General features: G+C 38.8%; 1 long non-coding RNA gene across 1 annotated transcript; it reads left to right on the forward strand.

Annotated features, from left to right (window-relative positions):
• Window positions 1–3967: 3967 nt before the first annotated feature.
• Window positions 3968–8208, forward strand: LOC144535436 (uncharacterized). Its single transcript, XR_013503666.1, has 5 exons — window positions 3968–4080; window positions 5087–5120; window positions 6548–6616; window positions 6724–6783; window positions 8156–8208. It is a non-coding gene; the product is annotated as an uncharacterized LOC144535436 (long non-coding RNA).
• Window positions 8209–10000: the final 1792 nt, after the last annotated feature.

Here is a 10000-nt window from a genome sequence, read left to right on the forward strand (position 1 = left end):
TTATTGAGGAATGCAAGTTAGTGTCAGCACAGATCATGAAGATATGTTTAAGTAAAGAAAGGTAAAGGAACTATCTGTACAATGAACAGTGAAATAGACGTCAGTTTTACTTGATAGGTATAATATGTAGTAATTTCTGGTAATTGCTTTGTTTGTTTGGGCCAAAACTACATGGGGAAAGAATATTCCATAGTGATTTTTATTTTTAGGAGTACTTATATAGTAAATAATTATGGTCCAAATCCACAGACTACATTTCATTACAGAGGAGCCTTGTGAAATTTCAGATTCACATGTCATCTGTACATCAAATACTGTACAAATAAGGCTAAAGATGCCAACTGATCCTGAAAGAACTTTGAAGTATGCATTACAGAGACATTGACCCTCATTTATCAACGCAACGTAGAAACCAGCGCAGATATGAGCGCAGAAATCCTCTTACGACAGACTTCACGTGTGATTCATGAAACGTCGTATCACACCAATCAGAGCGTAAGGATGGTCGTACATTGATAAATGCAATGGCTGGAAACGATCGTAATTTATATGTCACGCCCCAATATATTCTGGGTTTTGAGGCCTCGCCCCTACAATTTACAACATGGTGAGACGTAATCTGGCTGAGAAGCGGCACTTTTCAGAGGTGGAGATTGAAACCCTGATGTCTCAGGTTCATTTGCAGTAACGTGTGTACTATTTGGCAGCCTGAGAACTGGGATTAAGGCTGGAGAAAGAAGGCTGAATAGAAAGAGATCACTGATGCAGTCAACAGTGTTGCTGTGGTAAATCGGACTCCAGCTGAAGTTTATTTAATTTATACATCCTTGACATATGTATGCTATAGTCCCCATAGTAATATACAGGCTTATACTGCAATCTCTTAGGCCTACATGGTGTACCTATATTTAAATAAACACACAGTAGCAGAGTTTATGCAGTGTCTTTCATTTTACTCGTGTTTTTTTCATGAGTCAGAACCAGGCAACAGCTGTGAGGGAGAGCGTGTGTCCTCCGCCCCCCGTGCTGGACCACCACCCCGACCCTGTCTCCTGACAGCAGAGGGGCTGGAAAAACAAGCCAAAATAACTCGGTCAATGGCAGAAATAAATCGTTCACTTGTGGCCATTAACAACACTTTAAAAGAGAAACGAAAACCTGAAGAATAAATAAAATGTTGTGCATCATCATGTTTCCTGTATTGAGTATCATTGCCAAACATAACACTATACCTTTTAAAAGTGAGGAATAATATCCTGTCTCATTCGTATAGCCCCAGTTGGGGCTGTGGTGGACACTGCTATTTGGGCATCGGGTCATCTGGCTCCAGAATCCCACAGGCTAAAACTATGTTGCAGACTCTTTCTGCCATGTATAGTAGTGTCCCCCCGCTGATGCAAGACCATGAGCTATCTGCCCTTAAGCAATCCGATGGGGTGCTCCACCGTGGCCCGTGTGCGTACGTGTGCACTGTTTTACCGACGAATAGAGGTCTTTTAAAAGAGCCAGATCTGCTATTGCTGATAAGTGATCAACTGATGACTTCTCCTTCTCCTGTTATACTTTTTATATGCTGCACCGCATGTCCACACTGACTCGAAAACTTGCGTACACGAGTTCAGACCAGATGTGAGATTTTATCGCAGCCTACGCTCACGTTCAAATTCATAAATCCCTTGCTTTGCGTAGGAATCGACGTACGCCCATCCTACACCTGTTTTTGGTCGTACGCACGTTTCATAAATGAGGGCCATTGACCCAATATTTACTGTCATGTGAACACCATTTAAGATAGATGTTAGAGCTATTTGTTACACCTCCTTTAGTGTACTCACTGATATCTACAATATATGCATTTTCACCAATGAAACAGTATTGTAGCTATCAATATGATGATATGCTGTTTTCTATGACTATCAAGTATCACTCCATGCACCATGTGTTGCTACTTACTACATGTGTATCTATTAATTAATGGGTAACTACCCTCATAAGTTGCTACTGAGAAATCAATAATGAAGAATTTATGTTGTTGTAGTTCATGGCTGGCAATGTCTATTTTGCTGATGTTGAAATGGTTAAGTGACAAAATATTTACACATACATATGTTTCTTTTAGGCAATGTGATCATGGGAGAAGAAAAAGGAGGGCTGCCAAAGCTAAATTAAACAGGGAGGTGCAGAAACTACAGGATTAGTTGAAGTCAAACAGTGAGAAGAAAAATACAGAGCGGCTCTAATGATTGAAACATGACCATCCATTGCCAAGATCCAGTAAGATGTCAGTAAGTTGCTTAAGCAAATCTCAGGCACCTCCACTAAGTGGTCTTGTTCACATGTTTATTTTTAATCATTCCTCCTCATCCTGTTAATCCTTTATCAAAAAGATAAATGAAAATATATATTATATAACACTCCTGTGGTCCTGAGTATTTATTTGTCACATTGATGTCATGTTCTACAATCAAGAGTAATCTAGCCATTCTACCCTGTCACTCGAATTTCAACCCTGTTACCATACCATTTTTAGTAAAATAATCTTAAATGATTCAGATAAGTCTTATCTGAAATTAAAAAAATGAATGGGGCATTATCCTGCTGTTAAGAGGCTGTTGCCATAGGGGAATAATCATAGGGGAATACTGTTAGAATGAAGGGCACATGTTAAGCCATGTTAAGCCAACATTTACTGTGTATATATGTGTATGTGTATATATATATATATATATATATATATATATACACACACACACACACACACATAAAAAAGTATATGTGTAAAACTTGCAATGTGCTCAATTAAAAATAAATAGTATAAAATAAAGTGTAAAGAAAGTATTGTTGGGATATTTCTCATGCTGCCTGTGTCTCTGTTTGAAAGGTCACAGCCAGGGCAGCTGAAGAGGTGACACACATGCAGGTGGGGGAGGGGAGAACAGTGAAGCACCTAACTACAGCACCAAACTTTCTTCAAATAAACTTGAACCTTAGGTCTTGTTTTCTGATGTTAGATAGTCCAGCAATGAAGTGATATCAAAACAGTAAAGCCACTGTATGAGAGCCTCTTAAATATTATCTACATTTACCTTACATGCATTTATGTTAAACATGATTTTGTACAACTATTGTGACATACTGATATAAAATAGAATATAAAAATGTTATAAGCTCAATTAAAAATAAAGGCAAGGCAAAAAACAGCGTAAGATAAAGTGTAAAGGTGTGTTGAGATATTGCTCAAACTGAATCCAAGCTCTGCAGCCTGTGTGTCTGAAAGGTCACAGCGAGGGCAGCCAAGGAGCACATGTCAGGTGGGGGAGGGGAGAACAATCAAGCACTTAACCACAGCACCAAACTCTCTTCAAATTTACTTGAATCTCAGGTCTTGTTTTCTGATTTTAGATAGTCCAGCAATGAAGTGATCTCAAAATATTAAAACCACTGTATCAAAATCTATCCAATATTATTTAAATTTATGTTACATGCATTTATGTTTAAAATGATTTTGCACAAATAATGTGAAATACTGATTTTAAATTTAATGTAAAACAGTAATATTCCCAGTAAAAAAATAAATAGTGTAAAATAAAGTGTAAAGGTGTGTTGAGATATGGCTCAAACTGAATCCAGGCTCTGCTGCCTGTGTGTGAGGAGAGGCTGACATGAGGCCACACAGGGAGGGGGAGGGGAGATCAATTAAACACCTGCACTGCAAACTTTTTTTTGCTGCTAATGCTGCATTCAAGGGACATGGGAATTCCTGGCTTCACTGTCCCTGACTGAAGATACAGAATTTCATACTAAAATGGAGAACTGCTGAAGCTACGCTATGTTGTAGTAAAAACTCTATTTTTGTAATCATTGTTGACTCTATTTGGAGTTGAAACATTTTGTAAAATTTCCATAACTATACAACATGGAGTACAGTTGTGCACTCTCCCAGTGGACCTAAATGCAGCGTCAGAAACATGACGGAGGTGTTTTACGCAGGCTGCAGAGACTCAGGGAGACGCTGCACGTGTGCTAGGAGATTTAAAGAGGCGAAAACAACAGCAGGAAAGCAACAGATTATTAACCCAGGTAAGACATTTTCATTTTTATTTAAACTAGGCTGAGCTGTTACTTGAATAAAATTAAGAGGAGAACAGAATGAAAAGAGTTTTTTGGGGGTGGGGGAATGATTTTCCAACTATTTTGATTGTCAATGAATTGTTCTAACTTTAGTTATTTTTCAAGCATAAATGCCTGAAGTTAGAAGATTCTAGCTTCTTCTTGTGGATTTTATATTTTTGTTCTGTTTTGATATAAAAAAACAGATTGTTTTTGTGTTTTGCACTGACTCAACCTGCTTGTGTTGTCTGACCAACGGTGCATTTCATCCTTGAAAATAACTGAACAAAGTTTCACACACGTGACTAACAGAAGTGGAAAAATGTGTCTCTGAACAAAGGGGGGTCAAAATCCAAAGTAAGTCAGTATCTTGTGTGGCCACCAGCTGCATTAAGTACTGCAGTGCATCTCCTCCTCATGGACTGTACCAGATCTGCCAGTTCTTGCTGTGAGATGTTACCCCACTCTTCTACCAAGGCACCTGCAAGTTCCTGGACATTTCTGGGGTGCATGGCCCTAGCCCTCACTAATGCAGCTGGTGGCCACACCAAATACTGAGTTACTTTGGATTTTGACCCCCCTTTGTTCCAGACACATTTTTTCATTTCTGTTAGTTACATGTGTGAAACTTTGTTCAGTTTATGTCTTAGTAGTTGAATCTTTTATGTTCATACAAATCTTTACACGTTAAGTTTTGCTAAAAATTAAAGCAGTTGAAAGTGAGGACGTTTCTTTTTTTGCTGAGTATATGTCGGAGCAATTAGCCAAAATATCCTGGATGAAACACATTTACACAAGTCACATTAATTTTGTAAGTTATACTAGCAATAGTTAATGCAATTCTTTGGCTGTCATGTTAGGGTTATTAGTTATAACCTCAACATTGCCATTTACATAGATACAAGTATACTAATTTAAATTAATTGATGACATTCATAGTGGTGATCTTGCTTAAATACAATTGTTTGTTTCACAGATAATGGAAAGAAAGAGAGCAAGAAAATGAGCTGGTATGTATCAAATGATTGTATACTAATAATTTGTACTACACTTTTGTGGGTGTGACATTAAACCTTAATATCTGATAACTTGATGGAACCACATTTACACTAGGGCTGGCCTAAATGTCATTTTTTTTAGCTTTAAAGCTGCGATAGCAATTAAGAGTGAATAATCAAAGCATGTTTACGTCACTCTTTTGAAAATAAAAAAAGTACTCTCTCTCGAATGGCACAGTGGAGATCATATCCGAGTTCCGAGCCGGAGTCCAACCTAACTGTGCCCGAGCCCACCTCTTCAAGCGGGCCCGGGCACAGTTTAATGTACCGTGTCCGGGCACGGAACGGAGTGATCACACTGGTCAAACGAACCAGACTTTGGGGTTTAAACATACTTGAGCACAGAACGGATCACCTAGTGTGAGTACACCCTAAGTGAGGGAGGAGACTGGAGTTAGAAAAAGAGGAATATTTATTGCATGGTTGAAGGGATCGGCTATTGAGCCAGAGAAGAGCGAGGCAGACTGGAAGACTAGATGCAGAACCGGGTTGTTGGCTGCTGTGCAGAGCAGGGGGGAAACTGTAGAGCCCAGAGTAGGCTACGAGAGGCTAAGCCGAGCAGGTACAGAGCTGAATACGTGAATAGTTTAGCCAGACGGGTTGTTGTCATTACAGTGGCTTTGTCTAACAAACCCAACCAAGGGCGCACTTCAGAGCGTATCATGGTGGAGGCATCTCCTAGGCAAGAACAAGATGGTATGCAAGTAATTATAATAGAGGTCAGGGTTCAAGTTAAAATGTTGAGGCCTGAAACCTATTGGCCCGAAGATGGTTTTTCCTGGCCCGATGTCCAGAATTTGTAATTACCAGTATTATTGTAAGCTATTATTTACCTATTTCATTTGTAATATTGTAGGTTTCCCTAGACGTTGCATGTTTGAGTTCTGATGCACAGTGGGGTGACTTATTGTCACAAGGCTTATGTTTGACCTGGTATGAATTCTAGATCATATTGTAGTAGATATGGAACATCAGAATCAGATTTATTGGCAAATAGGTAGTCAGAGAAAGGGAATTTTAGTGTTGTGGTGTGTAGCAGTATAGCAAAGTATACACAACATTAAAAAAATTAAAAAAATATAAAAAGAATATTAAAAAAACGTATTTAAGAAGAGAGAATTTATTGAGAGGTGCGTGTGGAACTGGAGCAGATCAAGTGTATGTCGGCATCAGAGCGAGCGGTGTAAAAGCAGAGCAGTTAATGGGTAACAGCAAGAGGTGTAAGTGCATGTTTTCCCCTGGGTTTATCAGGTGGTTGCTACAGTGGTATTTTGAAGTGACCAGGATGCATTAGGTGACTGCTAAGTTTGTTCAAGAAGTAAATAATGTTTGCTGTGATAATCAATCACCTTGTTCATGTTCATTTCCTTCTGTTACAGAGCTATCCAGAAGCCAGAAGGGGAGACCTGATCCAGATGAGCCTTCTGATGAAGACCAAGACTCAGATGGTATGTAGTGTGATCATCTATAGCCTTTGACTTTTTGGCATGAAGTGTACAGTAGGTTATGACTCAGTCTGTGTATATATCATGGGGTTTCTCTTCTCTTCACTTAGAAGGACCTGGCACACGCACTAAGGCTAAAGTCAAGAGGTCATCCAAGGCTAGGAGAAATGGTAAGCTTGTTTGTTGCCAATATAGAACCACCTTGTACACCCTTGCAACTACTTGGACATACCACCAACTTTTGGTAGTAGCCACCAACTACACCCCAGCACCCCAGCCGTGTTCCTGTACTTTTTGAACTGCCTTATTTACACCGCCCTTGAGTCAATACAAGCCTTTTAAACATTACAACATTGTTAAAAAAGTGATATTTCAGCCTATCAGGTCAACTCATGTCTAATTTGAAAGTGAAACAACGATATAGATTGATGTTGGTCATTTTGTAACATCGTAAATGGTTCCCAAAGTACAATATTCTGGGGAGATCCATATGTGATTTCCAAGTTTGGGTATTTTCACTGTGAAACCTCAACAGAAAGCCACAGAGCTCCAATCTGAGTAATCTTGGTATCTGTCTTCTACCAACGCGATTAAGCTTCAGTTACTCTGATATTGTAATGCTCAATTATTCTGACTCCTCTTTCCCTAAGAAACTACAAAGTCTGAGCTTGCAGGAAAGCCTAAGCTTATGTTTGTTTTCAAAGGGATTGAGGATGCTTGTTAAAGGGTTAACTACTTTAAATTCCACTACAATAACTATTATAGCAAATAGTACTGCAACTAATGTTACTCTCACTACTGCTGCAACTACTAGAAAGAATATTGCCACTTAAAATAGTCCAACTATGTTTAGTGCTACTACACCTGCTGCATCTGCAAAAGCTACAACTATTAATGCTGTGGATGCTAAAATTACTACTACTGCCTCCACTGATACTACTGCATATGCTACTAGTTTATTACTACTACAGTTTTACTTTTTTCTTCAATTTAAGTGTAGTTCATTGCACATATAAAATAATGTAATGCAGAAGAACAGTGAAGGCAACATGCATACATAGTGATTTAATTGACATTAACAAACAAAGCTCAGTGGTTAGCACTTCTGCCTCACAGCAAGAAGGTTCTGGGTTCGAATCCAGGTCCTTCCGGGCCTTTCTGTGTGGCGTTTGCATGTTCTCACCATGTTTGCGTGGGTTTCCTCTGGGTGCTCCGGTTTCTTCCCACCATAAAGACATGCATGCTAGGTAATTAGGACTACAGTTGAAAATTAGCCGACTGGCTAACACTGGCGCATTTACAGAAATGTTGATTAATGTGCATTGTCCTAATCAAATAAACTTACAAAACTAAAAACAAAATCCCATCTACTTACTTCTACCTTCCTACTGACCGACTTACTCACTTGAACTAGTCAGTTACTTTCTAACTATACTTATTTACACACAGGCAGGCCTGCTAATGATTGCTTGCAGTCATAGTTCATTCTATGATTTCTTGATTTTGGTGGAATAATGTGTCTTTCTGTTTACTGTTTTTTAGGTTCTACTGTGCGGAAGAAAACTCAAAGAAGGCCCTGGAGTGATTGGCTGGAAACTTTGATTGGAGGCGAAAGTTCCTGGTAAAGACAAGTGCATAGAGTGCATAGATGCAGAACCAGCACTTCAGAGCAGACACTGAAGAGATGTAAAGAATCATGTACATAATACCATTGAAACTAGAAAAAAAAAGTATCACGCAGTTAAGTTAGCATGTTTGTTCTCCATCTGCATTATTTTCTGCACACAGCCGCAAGTTCAAGTGCTGTATACAGATGTGAGCAGTTAAATATTCAGTGTCTAGTGTGAAAATGTGCATTACTCAGCTAATTTCAGAAGTAAACATTATGTATTACACCAGGATTTCAACAGGCCAAATTTGTTATTTATCCTTGTTGTAGGAACAATATTGGCTCAGGTACGTCTCCTGACTTGTTTTGCTGAAGCTGAAATTCAAGTAAGTGTAGGTGTTCTGTTACAATTTCTTACCCAGCTTGTTACAGTGAACTTTTGTAAAGCCCAAAATTTGCTTTTGCAGAATAAATTATCTGCTGATTTATTATTTTGGAGTTTGTGTTGTGATGGAGGTCAGAGCTTTCCTGATGAATGATTTACTACATGACCCAATAAGGCTTGTAATACTTCATTTGAAAATGGGTAGTTCACTCAACTGCTATAATTAAAAAAAGTCTTAAATTGACCTTGTCTGTGGCACCGGTCATCAATGTAAATCATTTTTAAATCATAATATTCTTAGTCCCTTTCCTCTGATTTGAAAGAAATTCATAATGATAAGGTTAATTTGTTTGAGTTGAACTAACCCATCCAGTTGACCGGGTCTAGTATGTGTGCAATACTAACAACGCCGGATCAAGATCAGACCCAACTGCATAGCATTACAGTAATCAAAGTGAGACCTGAAAAATACATGGACAATAGTTTCTGGGTCAGCTATACTTATTGTGGGCCAAAATATATGGGAGTTATGAATATGTCTAGCTATGAGTTTATCAAATCATAAAATAATCATTAAAAATAATTTGTCATACACTGATGATCATTGCATACTAAAATGTAATTTGTTTTGAAATGAGGTGGTTAGCTTTTTCCAACACTGCTGTAGTGTTAGAGCAGCTTAAGACATTACCAGTTAATGAAAAAATATACAAGGAATAAATATACAAGGAATAATATAACCACATAATAAGGGTTTAATAAGCTTCAGTGACTTAAATATAGCAAAACTGTTCTTTGGTCTAATAGGTTCAAAACATATGATAACTAATCAAAACTGCTGCCAAAAAAGCCTTAGAAAGTAGATCATGTGATCTTAAATCTGCCTAGCAACCGTCCGGTCCTCACAACACCCACCAACTTCACCAGTTGTGTGAACATCGTGTGATTAAACATTTGAAGTAATTTTCTGGTTCTCTACTCCCATCTAATGGTCAAACTATTTTTTTCATCCTCCTAGTGTGAGCAGAAAGGGGGGTCCTCACAACATGCTATACGGTCATGGTCCTCACAAATATAGCAAAACACGTATGTGTGTGTGTGTGTGTGTGTGTGTGTGTGTGTGTGTGTGTGTGTGTGTGTGTGTGTGTGTGTGTGTGTGTGTGTGTGTGTGTGTGTGTGTGTCTGTCTGTGTGTGTGTGTCCATGAGTGTGTGTGTGTGTGTGTGTGTGTGTGTGTGTGTCTGTCTGTGTGTGTGTGTGTGTGTGTGTGTGTGTGTCTGTGTGTCTGTGTGTTTGTGTGTGTGTGTGTGCTGTTATCTCACTGAGCCTGTTCTGAGTGTGTGTGTGTGTGTCTCTGTGTGTGTGTGTGTGTGTGTGTGTGTGTGTGTGTGTGT

This window comes from Sander vitreus, chromosome 20, assembly GCF_031162955.1.
Source record: "Sander vitreus isolate 19-12246 chromosome 20, sanVit1, whole genome shotgun sequence".
NCBI lineage: Eukaryota > Metazoa > Chordata > Actinopteri > Perciformes > Percidae > Sander > Sander vitreus.